Source organism: Rutidosis leptorrhynchoides, chromosome 7, assembly GCF_046630445.1.
Source record: "Rutidosis leptorrhynchoides isolate AG116_Rl617_1_P2 chromosome 7, CSIRO_AGI_Rlap_v1, whole genome shotgun sequence".
Classification (NCBI taxonomy): domain Eukaryota; kingdom Viridiplantae; phylum Streptophyta; class Magnoliopsida; order Asterales; family Asteraceae; genus Rutidosis; species Rutidosis leptorrhynchoides.
This window is the reverse complement of record NC_092339.1, coordinates 30296374-30313284: the sequence shown is the minus strand read 5'-3', so window position 1 is coordinate 30313284 and position 16911 is coordinate 30296374. Positions and strand designations below refer to the sequence as shown.

The 16911-nt window shown below is 31.0% G+C and overlaps 1 pseudogene; it reads right to left on the bottom strand.

Annotated features, from left to right (window-relative positions):
• The window catches only part of LOC139859075 (protein FAR1-RELATED SEQUENCE 5-like), a 51015-nt pseudogene extending 41510 nt beyond the window's left edge, over positions 1–9505 (bottom strand).
• Between the last annotated feature and the right edge of the window lie 7406 nt (positions 9506–16911).

The following is a 16911-nucleotide window of genomic DNA, read 5'->3' as shown; positions in this document are numbered from 1 at the left end:
GCTATGGTTTTATATTGAACTCTATTTTATGAATCTAAATAGAAAAAGTATAGGTTTATAGTCGGAAAAATAAGTTACAAGTTATTTTTGTAAAGGTAGTAATTTCAGTCGAAAGAACGACGTCTAGATGACCATTTTAGAAAACATACTTACACTTTGAGTTTAACCATAATTTTTGGATATAGTTTCATGTTCATAATAAAAATCATTTTCCCAGAATAACAACTTTTAAATCAAAGTTTATCATAGTTTTTAATTAACTAACCCAAAACAGCCCGCGGTGTTACTACGACGGCGTAAATCCGGTTTTACGGTGTTTTTCGTGTTTCCAGGTTTTAAATCATTAAGTTAGCATATCATATAGATATAGAACATGTATTTAGTTGATTTTAAAAGTCAAGTTAGAAGGATTAACTTTTATTTGCGAACAAGTTTAGAATTAACTAAACTATGTTCTAGTGATTACAAGTTTAAACCTTTGAATAAGATAACTTTATATGTATGAATAGAATGATGTTATGAATATCATTACTACCTCAAGTTCCTTGGATAAACCTACTGGAAATGAGAAAAATAGATCTAGCTTTAAAGGATCCTTGGATGGCTTGAAAGTTCTTGAAGCAGAATCATGACACGAAAACAATTTCAAGTAAGATTTCCACTCGAAATAAGATTGTTATAGTTATAGAAATTGAATTCAAGTTTGAATATGATTATTACCTTGTATTAGAAAGATAACCTACTGTAAGTAACAAAGGTTTCTTGATCTTGGATGATTACTTGGAATGGATTTAGAAAACTTGGAAGTAAACTTGCAATCTTGGAAGTATTCTTGATTTTATGAAACTAGAACTTTTGGAATTTATGAAGAACACTTAGAACTTGAAGATAGAACTTGAGAGAGATCAATTAGATGAAGAAAATTGAAGAATGAAAGTGTTTGTAGGTTTTTTCGGTCGTTGGTGTATGGATTAGATATAAAGGATATGTAATTTTGTTTTCATGTAAATAAGTCATGAATGATTACTCATATTTTTGTAATTTTATGAGATATTTTATGCTAGTTTCCAAATGATGGTTCTCAAATCTGTTAGGTGACTCACATGGGCTGCTAAGAGCTGGTCATTGGAGTGTATATACCAATAGTACATACATCTAAAAGCTGTGTATTGTACGAGTACGAATACGGGTGCATACGAGTAGAATTGTTGATGAAACTGAACGAGGATGTAATTGTAAGCATTTTTGTTAAGTAGAAGTATTTTGATAAGTTTCTTGAAGTCTTTCAAAAGTGTATGAATACATATTAAAACACTACATGTATATACATTTTAACTGAGTCGTTAAGTCATCGTTAGTCGTTACATGTAAATGTTGTTTTGAAACCTTTAGGTTAACGATCTTGTTGAATGTTGTTAACCCATTATTTATTATAACAAATGAGATGTTAAATTGTTATATTATCATGATATTATGATATATAATATATATTAGTATGATATATATACAGTTAAATGTCGTTACAACGATAATCGTTACATATATGTCTCGTTTCGAAATCATTAAGTTAGTAGTCTTATTTTTACATATGTATTTCATTGTTAATACACTTAATAATATATTTACTTATCATTTAACATAATTAACCAAGTGTATCAATATCTTAATATGATTCATATGTACCTAGTAAGACGTTGTTATAACGATAATCGTTATATATATCGTTTTCGAGTTTCTTAAATTAATAGTCTCATTTTTATGTATATAACTCATTGTTAAAATACCTAATGAGATACATACTTATAATAAAATCATGTTAACTATATATATAACCATATATATGTCATCGTATAGTTTTTACAAGTTTTAACGTTCGTGAATCACCGGTTAACTTGGGTGGTCAATTGTCTATATGAAACCTATTTCAATTAATCAAGTCTTAACAAGTTTGATTGCTTAACATGTTGGAAACACTTAATCATTTAAATAACAATTTCATTTAATATATATATATAAACATGGAAAAGTTCGGGTCACTACAGCAAATTCACCGAGATAGAGATAATAGGAAGATTTGGCTTTCTCAAAAGAATTATTTGAAGAAAGTCTTGCAGCACTTCAATATGCAAGATAGTAAGCCAATCTCAACCCCACTTCCTACTAATCTCAAATTCTCCTCCATTATGTGTCCTAGAAGTGAATACGAGAGGAAGGAGATGTCTCGAGTACCGTATGCATCAGCAGTGGGAATGTTCGCAATGATATGTACAAGACCAGACATTGCACATGCAGTGGGAGTAGTTAGTCGGTACATGGCAAATTCTGGTAAAGAGCATTGGAATGCGGTAAAGAGGATCCTAAGATACATTAAGGGTACCTTGGATGTTGCATTATGTTATGGAGAACCGGAATTTATTGTCAAAGGGTATGTTGATTCAGATTATGCAGGTGATATGGATAAAAGTAAATCCACCACCGCGTATGTTTTTACACTTTGTGGTGGAACAGTAAGCTGGGTTTCAAAACCGCAGTCAGTTGTGGGAACATCAACAACAGAAGCAGAATATGTAGCAGCTACTCAAGCTACTAAAGAGGCAGTTTGGTTGAATATGTTATTGGAGGAACTCGGGCACAAACAGAAGAATATCACTTTATTTTGTGACAACCAGAGTGCCTTGCATCTTGCAAGGAATCCGGCATTTCATTCAAAGACAAAGCATATACGAGTTCAATATCACTTCGTTCGTGAGAAAGTGAAAGAAGGAACTGTGGATGTGCAGAAAATTCATACTGACAACAATGTGGCTGATTTTCTAACAAAGTCAATCAACCGTGACAAGTTTATTTGGTACCGTTCCTCATGCGGCCTAGCAGAGACGTAAGCAACATCATTGGCAAGGAAGGATTATCGTGTGAAGATTGATTGAGCTTCAATCAAATCTTCAAGTGGGAGATTGTTGAAATAAAAATATAAATGGTTGTTGGTAGATGTTGGATGTAGTTGGTAAAATAAGTGGATGGTTGTTGGTGAGTTGTAGGTAAGACTTTTCATTACCTAACTTACCTAACTCTCACCAAATCCTAATCCTTACTACTATAAATAGAGCCATAAGCAAGCATTCAAATCATCCCAAAACACATTATTCTTCTTATATTCTAAGAGTGTAATAGAGAGTTTGAGTTTAGTCTCTTAATTACAAGAGATATAAGGATTAGTAATTATCCTTGTAATTAGAGAAAGAAGTTGTAATTCCTATTATTCTTATTAGTGAAACGTTTGTTTCCTTGTCCGTGGTTTTTACCCTATTGGGGTTTTCCACATTAAATCTCGGTGTTCCTTTATTATCGTTTTCATATTATTACTAGCGGTTTGCTATAATTCAGTGTCATTTTTTCTCAACAGTTTAACCAAAAGTGACTTCCAAGATCATACTTATCACGTATAACTTTCCACCGGTTTTCAAATTCTTCAACTGTATGACTTTTAACATACTTATTGTACATATCTTTAAAATCACTATAACGTGCTTTAAGAGGCCGAAGTTGTTCCCGTTCATGCTTTTTGATGTGCCATGCACAATATCGATGACGGGTATTTGGAAGAACTTTTTTGATGGCATTTCTCACTACTTTATCTTGATCGGTAATTATTGGAGTTGGATGCATGTCAAACATGCACTTTAAGAATTGTTGAAATAGCCAAACAAAAGTTTCTTCCTTTTCATTCTCTAGTAAAGCACCTCCGAATAGTATAGATTGACCACGATGATTCAACCCAACAAATGGAGAAAATGGCATCTTAAACCTGTTTGTCTTATACGTCACATCAAACATGACAACATCTCCAAAATTTATGTATGCATCTCGTGACCTCCCATCAGCCCAAAAAATATTTTTTGGAGACCCGTCATCAAATAAATCCACAACCCAATAATGATTACTATCTACATAAGCTTTTTCTTGAAAATATTTGATAACTCCATAGAATTCTTTACCACGGTATTTTCTTCGCTCTTCAGACAATATATCAGAGCATTGTTTTGAAGTAACATCAGGTGCGTCTGGATCTTTCATGGAGTTTACAACTTTTTTTATTTGACAAGGTCTCAAACCATTTTTGCTAAGATCTAACATAAGAGATTTGGTAGCCATCGTGCGGTGAGTCTTTCCATGAGAACGGTGTTTCATCACTTTGCTCGGAGTGCTTAATTCATGGTTATGTGTATTGTTAAAACCATCCACAAACCATTTACCAACTTTATTTTTGGATATTTGAATCATTGATGTACAACCCGTTCTAGATTCTCTACGACGTTTTGTAACAATCTCTTTTGAAGTATTCTTAAACCCTTCCTTGTTGCATACATATATTTTTCGGTAAGGCTCATTTGTTTGTTGTCTTATTTCTAAAGGTGGTCCGTTTTCGTATTCCAAATCCATGTAAAAAAGCACAACGATTATAAAAGGTGTATGCATCATCAGGGGTATCGAAAATCATTCCCATTACATTAGCATCAATACCTCCATTATCCTTCTCAAACTCAATATCCTTGTTATCATCATTTTGCTTCTCACTTTGAAATTCAGAATCATTATTGTCGAGGTCTTCAGTTTGATGGGTTTCTTTATCAATTCCACCATCATCCACTACATCATCTTCATCGTGACTGTTGTATCCTGAACTTTTACTATGGTTGTCAAGAAACTCATTTGTATTAATGTCTTGATTATTGTCATAGTGCTCATATTCTTGTTGATCAAATTCCAATGTATTATGCATATTCTATAATAACACAATAATAAAAAGATCAGTGAGTAGATGGATCTATATAACACACATACATGATGGACGTGGTGTTAATTAACACCACAAGTCTACTTTGATCATTAGTGCATTTAACTAAATTTATATATGCGCCCATTCTTTGTAAGTAGCTATAATGTTTTATTTATTATTCATGATGAAGAGCTAAAAAAAATACAAGAAACATAAATATCGAAAGCAATCTGTCAATTATACTGTTCTGCAATTAGAAACCAACATAAAGATAAATGAAAAGCAAAAAAACGTAATCATATACATTGAAAGTAGATAAATCAATTTCATAAAGGATTAATAGTAAATTAAAAGATATAATACTTTACAATTAGGAAACAATCAACATGATAATATTGTAACATTTCAATCAAGAAGTGATCGATAACTATGTAGAAACATCAGTATGATGGGGTAGGGAAAATCAACCACAAAACAATTATACCGGTTGTTGCTTCAAGTGATCTCAACGACAGTCGAATTGAATGAAGAAAGTAGAAAGAAGCAGTAATTATTTGTCGCAATTTTAATCGTTTAATCGGCTATGCCGATTTCAATCTTAAGGAAATTAAGGTGAAGGTGCAACAACTTGGAGAAAGCTTACTGAGGAGGCTAATTGAACGTCAGTTGTGAAAGTGCTTGAATATAGGAGGAGGTTAATTTGTTACGGAGTATTATTTATTTGGAGTATAATACGACATAGTTTTAGTAGGGTTGGCATATAAGGTTATATGGGCAGATCAATGGGTAAGTAACCAATCGGGGGAAGCGGGGGGAAGCAAATTTTTTTTTTCGTTTTTTTGGATTTTTTTTTCAGGCATCAAGATCACACGAAAATATGAACATTTAGAAAAGACACTTCGTTATGAATGTTATTATCTAGGCGGGGAAACGATCGACAAAAATAACATTCAAGATAATATTGTTCGTGAAAAATGTTAACGTTTTTTTTTTCTTCATGTTTTGTGAAGTGAAATTTAGCCCAACCGTTCGTGTTAAAAACTCAATCTAAATCCTAAATCTAAACCCTAAATCTAAATGCTAAACCCTAAATTTCTAAACCCTAATATCTAAACCCTATAAACCTTAATATCTAAACCCTAATATCTAAAACTCAACATACGCTCGAAAAACACGATAATTGTTATATATTAGTTCTTCGAGCGTTTTCCCGTCAAAATAAAAACATTTATTACAAAGTGTCTTTATTAAATGTTCATATTTTCATCCTATCTATAATGTTCGTGAACAAAGTTTTTTAAAAAAATGAAAAGAAAAAAATAGATTTTGCTTCCCCCCACTTCTCCCCGATTGGTTACTTCCCTCTTGATCATATATATATATATATATATATATATATATATATATATATATATATATATATATATATATATATATATATATATATTCTATTATAATGCTAAAACGATGACATCATCATAAAGCTAATCTCCCCCTTAATTTCACTAAGTCAAAACACGTGGCATCATAACAGCACATATGCTTATGTCATCATTTATAAAAAAAATTGTACGAAAAAAAACAAACGGTATCGATATTTGCCAATATTATATGCCAAAATTGTAGGAAAGGAGTTGAGTTTAAAAGGAAGCTGCTATGCGTATCTCTCTCTTCACTATTTCAATTTCAATGTTCTGTAAAAAAAAAAAAAGCAATCTGCTCTAAACTAAAAAAATGCGAAGGTTCAATTAATCTGCTTCAATATAATCTGCTTCTACCGGTTCGTATATTTTTCATGTTTCTTCCTTTGATTTATGGTTTTTCCCTTTGATTGCAGCACAACAGTTATTTCATGATGCAATCTAACATATTTGATTGCTGTAGAATTAAGATGCTATCTCAAAGTTTGTTTATTACCATCAAATGCAATCCAAATTCAGCTGTTCTTATGTGGTTGTTCAACAACAAACATCTTAAAACGGCTGATGATGTTTCATCTATAGTTTTTTTTTGTTTTTCCTAAATGTTTTTTTGATTTTTGTTTAGTATTGTTTGAATATTTGTTTAATGGTGAAAGATGTTTTGATTTTCCGGTTTGTGATACATGTTTCTTTTGTATAATGTTTATTACTGTTAGAATTGTACTGTCACTAAAAAAGGAAAATAGCCATCAAAAAATTGCCATGAATCATCATAATATCATCATCAATAAATATAAGTACAAATATAAGAACAAATTCTAACACCATTAGAATACCATGAATACCAGTTCTTTAACAATACCACTAAAATTGCCAAACATGGATTCGGTGTATTTTTACAGATTTGATTATTTTTTAACAAATATGTAATTAGATAATTCTTAACAAATTATTCACAAAATAATTGCTATATTTATCCACAATTTAAAACAAAAATATTTAAGTACGAAAACAAATATGTTTCAATCTTTTGGAAAATTAAAATGGATTTTAAAATATTGACAATATGGATTCCATATTTTTTGACGGATTCAAATATTTTTTTAACAAATTTGTAATTAGATAACTCTTAACAAATTATTCACAAAATAATTTCTATAATTATCCACAATTAAAACCAAAAATATTAAACTACGAAAAAAATATGTTGTAATCTTTTGGAAAATTAAAACGGATTTTACAATTTTTAAGGATTTGTAATTAGATAATAACTCTCAATATTTCATCTATAGTTTTTTTTTTGTTTTTCTTAAATGTTTTTTTGATTTTTGTTTAGTATTGTTTGAATATTTGTTTAATGGTGAAAGATGTTTCGATTTTTTGGTTTGTGATACATGTTTCTTTTGTATTATGTTCATTACTGTTAGAATTGTACTGTCACTAAAAAAAGGAAAATAGCCATCGAAAAATTGCCATGAATCATCATAATATCATCATAAATAAATATAAATATAAGAACAAATTCTAACACCATTATAATTAATCTCTCCTAAAAATAGTATGAAATCTTTTATAAAAACAAATATTAATCTCTCCTAAATTATAAAATCTTCTACAGAACACCCAAATTTTAAAGCATATTGTACAACTTTTTTATAATAATTGTATTTTAAATTTCTAAAAAAATTTAAAAGACATTTATTATTAATAATAATAATAATTATTATTATTAAAAATATAAATACTCAACTTTGAGCGAACTTTATTATTATTATTATTGACTTTTAATATAATAATAATTATTATTATATTATTAATATTCAAATATAGATTCTTTTTAGGAAATTAATGACGTTACATATCTATGCGAAAATAAATGTCTCTATATATTTGTATAAAACAACAACAAGTTTCTTAGTCAAACAGATCACTAAAATAAATGACTTTAGCATTTACATTCCTTTAATATCTAAAACATGTCATTAAATTGTTTCATTTAAACAAACCCGTAATTTCATGGGTCATTTCACTAGTGTATATATATATATATATATATATATATATATATATATATATGTGTGTGTGTGTGTGTGTGTGTGTGTGTGTGTGTGTAATATATTATACTAGCCTTTGAGAGCCTGTGCGTTGTACGATAACTCTTAATTATATCAATTAACGGTATAATAAAGAGAGTATCACAAGAATTTTTGTGAATGAAATAAACATAATATGATTAAATTTTTGAGCTACTTAACAAGCCATTTACTCTAATGGGTTAAATCATCCACCTATAACATACAAAAATTAAGAAGGCCTAGAGATTTAAGTTTATAAAATATAAACCTTGTTTCATGAGCACTATATGCCATTTACTCTAATAGTCAATTGATTAAATTAATTCCCATTCAAATAACATTCATACTAAGAAAAGTGTCTGACATTCATTCCTTAGTTGATATTAACCGCGTGCTGTTAATTTGTAAATGGGTAAAAAACACTCACTCACTAAACATTACCATTTATAACCCAAACGGGTCAAAAAGTCTCATTCTTAACCGAAACAATAAACACTCACTTATATAACACCTAAACTTGCGAGGTTACATAACTCGATAGAATAAATATGCTGACACTATCAATAACTCATTTTGACACGACTAAACCCAAATGGGTCAAATGCCCATATAGTCATCAAAACAACCTCTTATTATTTAGATTATACTTTTACTCTCAAAATTGTCACAAATAAAAAAAACTCCTTATTATGCATGAACAATAGTTCACATAGTTAAGAAATGGAACATTTAGTAATCAACCTCGAGATTAGATGGAGAGAACCATTTAAATTCATACAAAAATTATGAATCAGTTCAACTTGAATAATAAACTAATGAAACAAAAAAAGTTTCTTATCGTGATGATTAACGGTACAAGCAAACTAATTTTCCAGAGTACATGTTCGAACCAAGTTCAACTCGAGAAGCTCCACCTCCATTATAATGTTAAAGATAAATGTAGCCAACTCATTGTAGTCAATGTTTAAAGGCTTGAAATTCGAGACGTAATCAGTGTTTCCAAAATGCTATCACATGTAAAGAAATTCAGATTAGATCTATTATTTATATAAACTAAACACCCACAGTGGTCAATGAAACACCAAGTATGCTGCAATTTAAATCTTATTTTAACCTAACTGCAAGTACATTTCGTCTTTTGATTTAAATTAATTAATACGTGATATAATAGAAAATAAATACAAATAGATGTTACCTTTAGCCTGGGCACCTTCATCATCATGGAACGCCATTGATTGGATTAACAGATCAACCTACAAAAAATGAACAAATTAATTTGCAAACTTTCAAACTGTTACATTAAGTATTAATGTTACAAACGTTGTGCTAAGCTACTTGATGTAGGATCGCCTAGTAAAGGTGCAGATCAAAGGTGAGCCAAGGTTTACCAGTGTCGACCCAAGAAGGTATCGGGCCTGCAAGAATTTTTAGAGCATTACCAGCTGGAAGATGGTCAATTGGGCCTTAAATATTGAATGTGACTTTCCAGGACAGCAAAGGAAAATCAAGAGGCAGAAAATTCTGGAAGAAATCTTTTCCTATTCTGGTGGATTTATTTCTGTAAAAAGTTACCTTGTTTTCCTAATATTTAAACATTCCTTTGGGTTGTTTGATAATCAGTTTTTTTCCTGGATTATATTTATCAAATAAAAAAAGTTCACGTTAGTTTCTCTATTATATACAAGTGATTATTTGGTATCACGAGCGCATGTTGCAACCGAAAGAATGCATCGTGGAGGTTACCATCGAGTACCGCTTCGTAGAAATGCCCATCGAGGCAACGAAGATGATCCAAGGGATGTTGAAATTGATTGGCTGAATAGAAGAATTGCTGAACTAGAGTTTAATTGTGATCATGACTTTGTGGGGAGTGATTCTGATCGCTCCAGTGATATGTCTGATATGAATCCTTTCGCCAATGCGCCGAGAGGATTCCAAAGGGGTAATTGTGATAATCCCCTATGGAACTTGGGAGTAAAGATTGAGATTCCTGAGTTTAGGGGTGTCTTGCAACCAGATGATTTTCTTGACTGGCTAAGTATGGTGGAACGCATCTTTGACTTGCGTGATGTTCCGGAGCACTTGAAGGTCAAGGTAGTCGCAATAAAGTTGAGAAAGCATGCTTCTTTGTGGTAGGATAATGTTAAAAAGAATCGAGCTTTAGAGGGGAAATAAAAAATTGAGACGTGGGAAAAGATGAAGAAGTTGTTAAAAAACAAATTTCCACCAGGAAACTATCGACATGAAGCATTCTTGGAGTACCATGCACTTCAACAAAAGTCCTTAAGTGTTGAAGAATTGATTAGGGAGTTCGATAAGCTATGTATTCGGTGTGATTCAAATGAAGAAGAAGATCAGTTGATTGCAAGATTTTTGGGAGCCTTAAATCCCGAAATTTCGAACGTGGTAACTTTACAACCATTCTGGTTGTTTAATGATGTTTGTAAGCTAGCTTTAAAAGTTGAGAAACAGTTAATCAGAGGCAAAAATCGAGCTCCTTTTTCACGATTTCCACCAGTTAACAAGGCTGGTCCAGTAACGTTAGATAAAGGAAAACGAGAACAACCATCGTCTAGTGTTGGTCCCAATAATAATGCTAATAACATCTGGGCTCCTCGATGTTTTAAGTGTAATGGAATGGGTCATTACTCACGTGACTGCCCAAACCAACGCACATTTACCACGCACGATGATCATGACGAACCAAAGTGTGATACAAAAGAAGATGAAGGAGAAGCGTTAATCGTGCATCGAGCTTTGAATGTTATCCCCGTACCTACAACTGATGAACATGCTTGGTTAAGAAATAACATTTTTCGAACTCGGGTCACCGCCGAGGGAAAGGTATGTAATATGATTATTGATGGTGGCAGTTGCGAGAACGTGGTGTCAAATGAGATGGTGGAAAAGTTGGGTCTAAAGTGAAAGGACCCGTTCATATACATTATAAACGATTCACAATAGTTGATTACATTGCGAGGTATTTGACCTATATATGATATATTTTACAAACATTGCATTCGTTTTTAAAAGACAATCTTTCTTTACATCAAAAATTGACAGGCATGCATACCATTTCATAATATCCACTATCCAACTATAAATTGATTTAATAATAATCTTTGATGAACTCAATGACTCGAATGCAACGTTCTTCGAAATATGCTATGAAAGACTCCAAGTAATATCTTTAAAATGGGCAAATGCACAGCGGAAGATTTCTTTAACACCTGAGAATAAACATGCTTTAAAGTGTCAACCAAAAGGTTGGTGAGTTCATTAGTTTATCATAATCATTTATTTCCATCATTTTAATAGACCACAAGAATTTCATTTCCAGTTCTCATAAATATACGTCCCATGCATAGAGACAAAAAATAATCATTCATATGGTGAACACCTGGTAACCGACATTAACTAGATACATATAAGAATATCCCCTATCATTCCGGGATCCTACTTCGGACATGATATAATTTCGAAGTACTAAAGCATCCGGTACTTTGGATGGGGTTTGTTAGGCCCAATAGATCTATCTTTAGGAATCGCGTCAATTAGGGTGTTTGTTCCCTAATTCTTAGATTACCAGACTTAATAAAAAGGGGCATATTCGATTTCGATAATTCAACCATATAATGTAGTTTCGATTACTTGTGTCTATTTCGAAAAACATTTATAAAAATTGCGCCTGTATTCTCAGCCCAAAAATATAAAGGGTAAAAAGGTAAATGAAACTCACCATACTGTATTTTGTAGTAAAAATACATATAACATCATTGAACAAGTGTAGGGTTGGCCTCAGATTCACGAACCTATATTAATTATATATATTTATATGTCGGTCAAAATTTGTCTAACAATTTAGGCCAAGTCATAGTGTACCACAATCCTAATGCTCGAGTCTGACTCAACAGTATAGTAACATGTTATATTACCCATGCTCAGTTAAAATTCTAGTAAAAGGTGACGTGTGAAACAACGTAACACAAATGGTTTCATAATCATAAAATAGTATTTTAGTATTTAGAGAAAGTCAACACGAAAAAATTAATTGAAAAGTTAACGGGAAAAGTCAAAGTTCAAGGTCAAAAGTCAAAGGTTAAAGTAAAAAGTCAAAGGTTAAAGTAAAAACGAGGTCGCATGCAAAAATACAATAACTTATACAACAAAATGATTTTTCGGTCAAACATGACTAAACGGCCACTTCAGCGATTTTTAGAAAAATTATCGGAACTCCGATTGATAAACGGTCACAGCCTTCAAATTCTCGTTACCTCAAAGATATAACATGATTTTTGGCAAAAGTAAACACACATCAGGCCGACCATGACAACTGATACAAAACTGACATTTTAAAAAAAAAAAAAAAGTTTCAACTCTTTTTAGAATTTTAAAATGTGGCCAAACAGTCAACTTTGACGATTTTTAGAAAAATCGTCGAGACTCGAATTGACAAACGGCCAGAGTCGTTTGTTAGACCTTACAACAAAGAATTCAGTGGTATTTTTGTTTTAATCTGAAACAACGCAGATCAGCGAGAATTTCAGTTTCCGTATCGACGTTTCATCAAAATTTACAAAACTTCTTTTATCCATAACTTGACAACCGTTCAACGAAACGAGACGTGCTTTATATGAAAATTCATCTACTCGACGAGTAGAATCCAAATAACCACTTTTTATTACCCAGAAAATTAGTTTACTAATTATCATCAGCAATTTTAATTACGAAATTAATTATACAATTCGTTTATTTCATAACTTTCTAACCGTTCATCGAATCCATTTGATATCTAAATGAAAAGTTCTTAATTTTTCGCTAGCTTTCCAAGGACATGCATATTTTATACCTTATTTCATCCCTAGTATAACAACCTTTAAGATTCAACATAACTTATCTAAGGGCAATATCAAATATACAAGCATGCACAATCCTATATTCTCGAGCACTAGTCAGGGATACACTATTAGTATGTAAAAATTAAATTATGAGTACTCACGTATCAATATTGAGATTCAATATTGCAGGAAAGATACGTAGACGCAACGGAGACGATAATTACTAGATTGACCTCACGAGCATACCCATGAACCATACCCATCACCTCCATAACTATAACCCATAATTTCCTGAGCCCTATCCTACTCGCAAAAACTCATTTTTGAAATAATTCGCTCATGACCTCGTCGTAGTATTTTATGTATAAATACTAATAATAATATTTCTAATACTAATAATAATAATAATAACAATAATTAATATTAGTAATATTAATAATAATAATAATAATTAAAATTTATATATAGAGAGTGTAGTACGAGAGATAGGTAGATGAGAACTAAATCAAACGAAAATGAATTCAATCATTTTAAAGAGATTGAATCCAACCTACCCCACGTATGACCTTCCTTTTCATTTCCATTTTGTAGATAGTCCTTACCGACACTCATTCTCATTAGGTTATAAATAATATTAATTAATATATAATATATTTAATCTTTAGAATTAATTAAATATTATATTATATTTACGTGCGTAGTAAAAATATAATTTTTACAAAAATGACACGGTCGTGATCTCACGACTCATGTACCACTTTCAGTTTTTCGTGCGCACTTTCGTACGTTTAGAAAACTAGCCTTTTATGTTACGTGACGTGTACCTTTTACAAAAATTTGACTTACATAACAATAAATTATCTTTATAAAAATATAACTTGTAAAGTTGAGCATTGTGGTCATTTCCTTCTATAAATTAAAGTCTCTTTGTTTGTCAAAATATTTTATTTTAAATTAAACATTTTGTGACACGTACCTTTATTAATAACTAGACTTAAATTAATTAAAAAAAATAATCCACTCAAAGTGTAACTTAATCTTTTGAGTGTTTTGGTCATTTACTTTTATAATTCATAATCTTGTTATTTATCAAAGTATATTTATTAATATTAGTTTAATATCAAAACGTTTTATGACTAATTTAAATTAAAAGTTATAATCTTATACATATTTTTAAAATATTTATCTAATAACATACTAGTTATCCTTTCAAGACTAATTATATAATTTAAGATCCTTTACAAAATCGAAAAATCCTATAACGTTTATGCTTTAAAACTTAATTTGATTTCATTCTTTTATGCGTAAATGTTTAGTTTAATTTCTTTAACTTTCTAAATAATATATCTTAATATAACATATCAAATGGGTTTATCTAGTCAACGAATCTTATCCCAATTATTCCTTCTATATGATAAATCGAGTATTATGAAATTCGATTCTCCACTAACTTTTGTCTAACTCCCAATAAGTGATACTTTGTTCTTACTTGTAAATCACTTTACCATTTATTCCAAATACCGTTAAAAAGTAAGGGTTTCCTAATTCAAAGTGGACCTCATAACAGAGACTCATAATCATAGTTCAATGTATCCGATAATTCAATCATTTGATATTATCTTTTAATCTCATCGATAAACTTACACCGAACAAATATGTTTATGTAACATATTATTCATTCAATACCTTGATAGCATTTCCAAGTTCAAAAAAAATAGATCTCATAGCTTATATTCATATTAACTAATCCGTTCAATGTTTTATTAATATATCTCAATTTAATAAGCACACATGTATATGCATATATATTTATTTACACATAATTGTTCGTGAATCGTTAGGCATGGTCAAAGGGTATTTGATTAAATGAATATAGTTTCAAAACTTTTGGGACTCAACATTACAGATTTTGCTTATCGTGTCGGATATATATAAAGATTAAAGTTTAAATTTGTTCGGAAATTTCCGGGTCATCACATTACCTACCCGTTAAAAGAAATTTCGTCCCGAAATTTGATAGAGATTGTCATGGCTAACAGTAAGAGTGTTTTCATGACGTATATGAACTGATAATTAGGGTTTTATCATTATTGATTAATATGGATAAAATGATTTGTTTTTGTGAAGAGCACGAATGAAGCTATCACTTAAGAGTGAAAATGAATAAAAGTAAGTTTGACTTAACCGGTGTCGTAGTCAAGATTGATTTCCGAAATTTAAGGAATTTAGAAGAAATCTTCATATTAAGATTTGATTCTTCGGTAATTAAGGAGATTCAGATCTTCTTTGATTAAACGCGATAATCTGCTTCGATTGCTCTGTCGAAAATTTTCCTATAAATCCATCCTCTCCATTTCCTTACAACTCACACCTTCTATTCTTTCTTTCTCAATTCCTACTTTAAAGTATTCGTTAATATGCTCCATCCCATCCTGATCCTTGATATCCTCTTAACTTGCATATCTGTCATTCTTCTTTTTAATCTGCCACCAGAAGAATCTATTTACTTCTACTATACTCTTGGGTTTATAGTGTTTCTAGTTCTCCCATGTCTTTACATTGCTATATGCATCGATATATACGGGTTGTAATTTCCGGGTTGTTGTTAGATTTTTACACCTTCCCTTATATTTCGATGTCCCTGCTTCTGTCTTCTATAGTCATCGTCATCCATAGTTAATGTTCTCTTCTATTTGCTGCGGTTTATACCCCGAATTTCTATTTCAGAGCTTTGCCCTTTCGTTTCTTCTTCTTGCGATTAAATAGCTTTCGTAATGGTCCGGAATTCGCAAATATGATTTTCGGAATGAACATTGTTAATGTTCTAGGAAGGAAATTGTGATGGCACGATCTTGACTTGTCAAATTACTAGAATACCTTGGAAAAGGCCGAATCATCAAGAAATATTTTCTTGATATTTTAGAGGTTAAATAGAATACAAGAGTCGTATAACATGGCACATGATGATGTTATGATCTGTGAATCATCACGTTCCATTTAGAAACTCAGCATGAATTACTGTAATATAATCACGTTGATCAAGTGTCATTATATTATACTAACTCATGCTTCAGTTTCCAACACTACTTCAAAAACATTCATATTTTAAACTCAAAGGTTTACAGAGTATAGGAACTAAACAGTTTTCTTTTTGATGTAATACAGATAGCGCAAAGAGATAAATGATTCCAGATAAGAATAGTTATGGAAATATCTTCAGAAATATGGAGGATATTTATAATGAAAGATACGATGATATCTTAGAATTTCTAATATCAGAGGATGATGAAGAATATTGTCTGTAAGGGTTTAGTGTTAGGAGCAAGGTATTCGTTAATGACTTCAGCAGATACTGAATCATTTGGATTCTTTGAAGGCAGGTTTAGTCTTTGTGATTTGTCCACAGCCTCCTTCATACTTTGCTCAATCCGTTTTCCAGTTCCAAAACTTCTCTATTTCTGAGCTTTGTTAATACACTAATCTTTATCATCAAACTTTTTACTGCTAAGGTCGTTTACAGTTTTTGTTGCTTCATCAGCATTTCGAGAACTAGTTCGCGGTTCAGAGTGTTTTTCAAAAACTTCACATTCGAAGTATGTAAGCCTTGGAAATAGACGTTATGTATAACTGTTGGCGTCAACATGCTGTGAGATTTCAAAATACTAATTGCTAACTCCCAATGATTCGTATGAGATGAGTAAATGATGAGGTTTCGATAAATATAAAGATTCTTCGGAATGCCCAAGATCAGTGAAGTTGTTGGTAAGTTTATTGCTAATGTGGTGGAATATGAAAGGTTC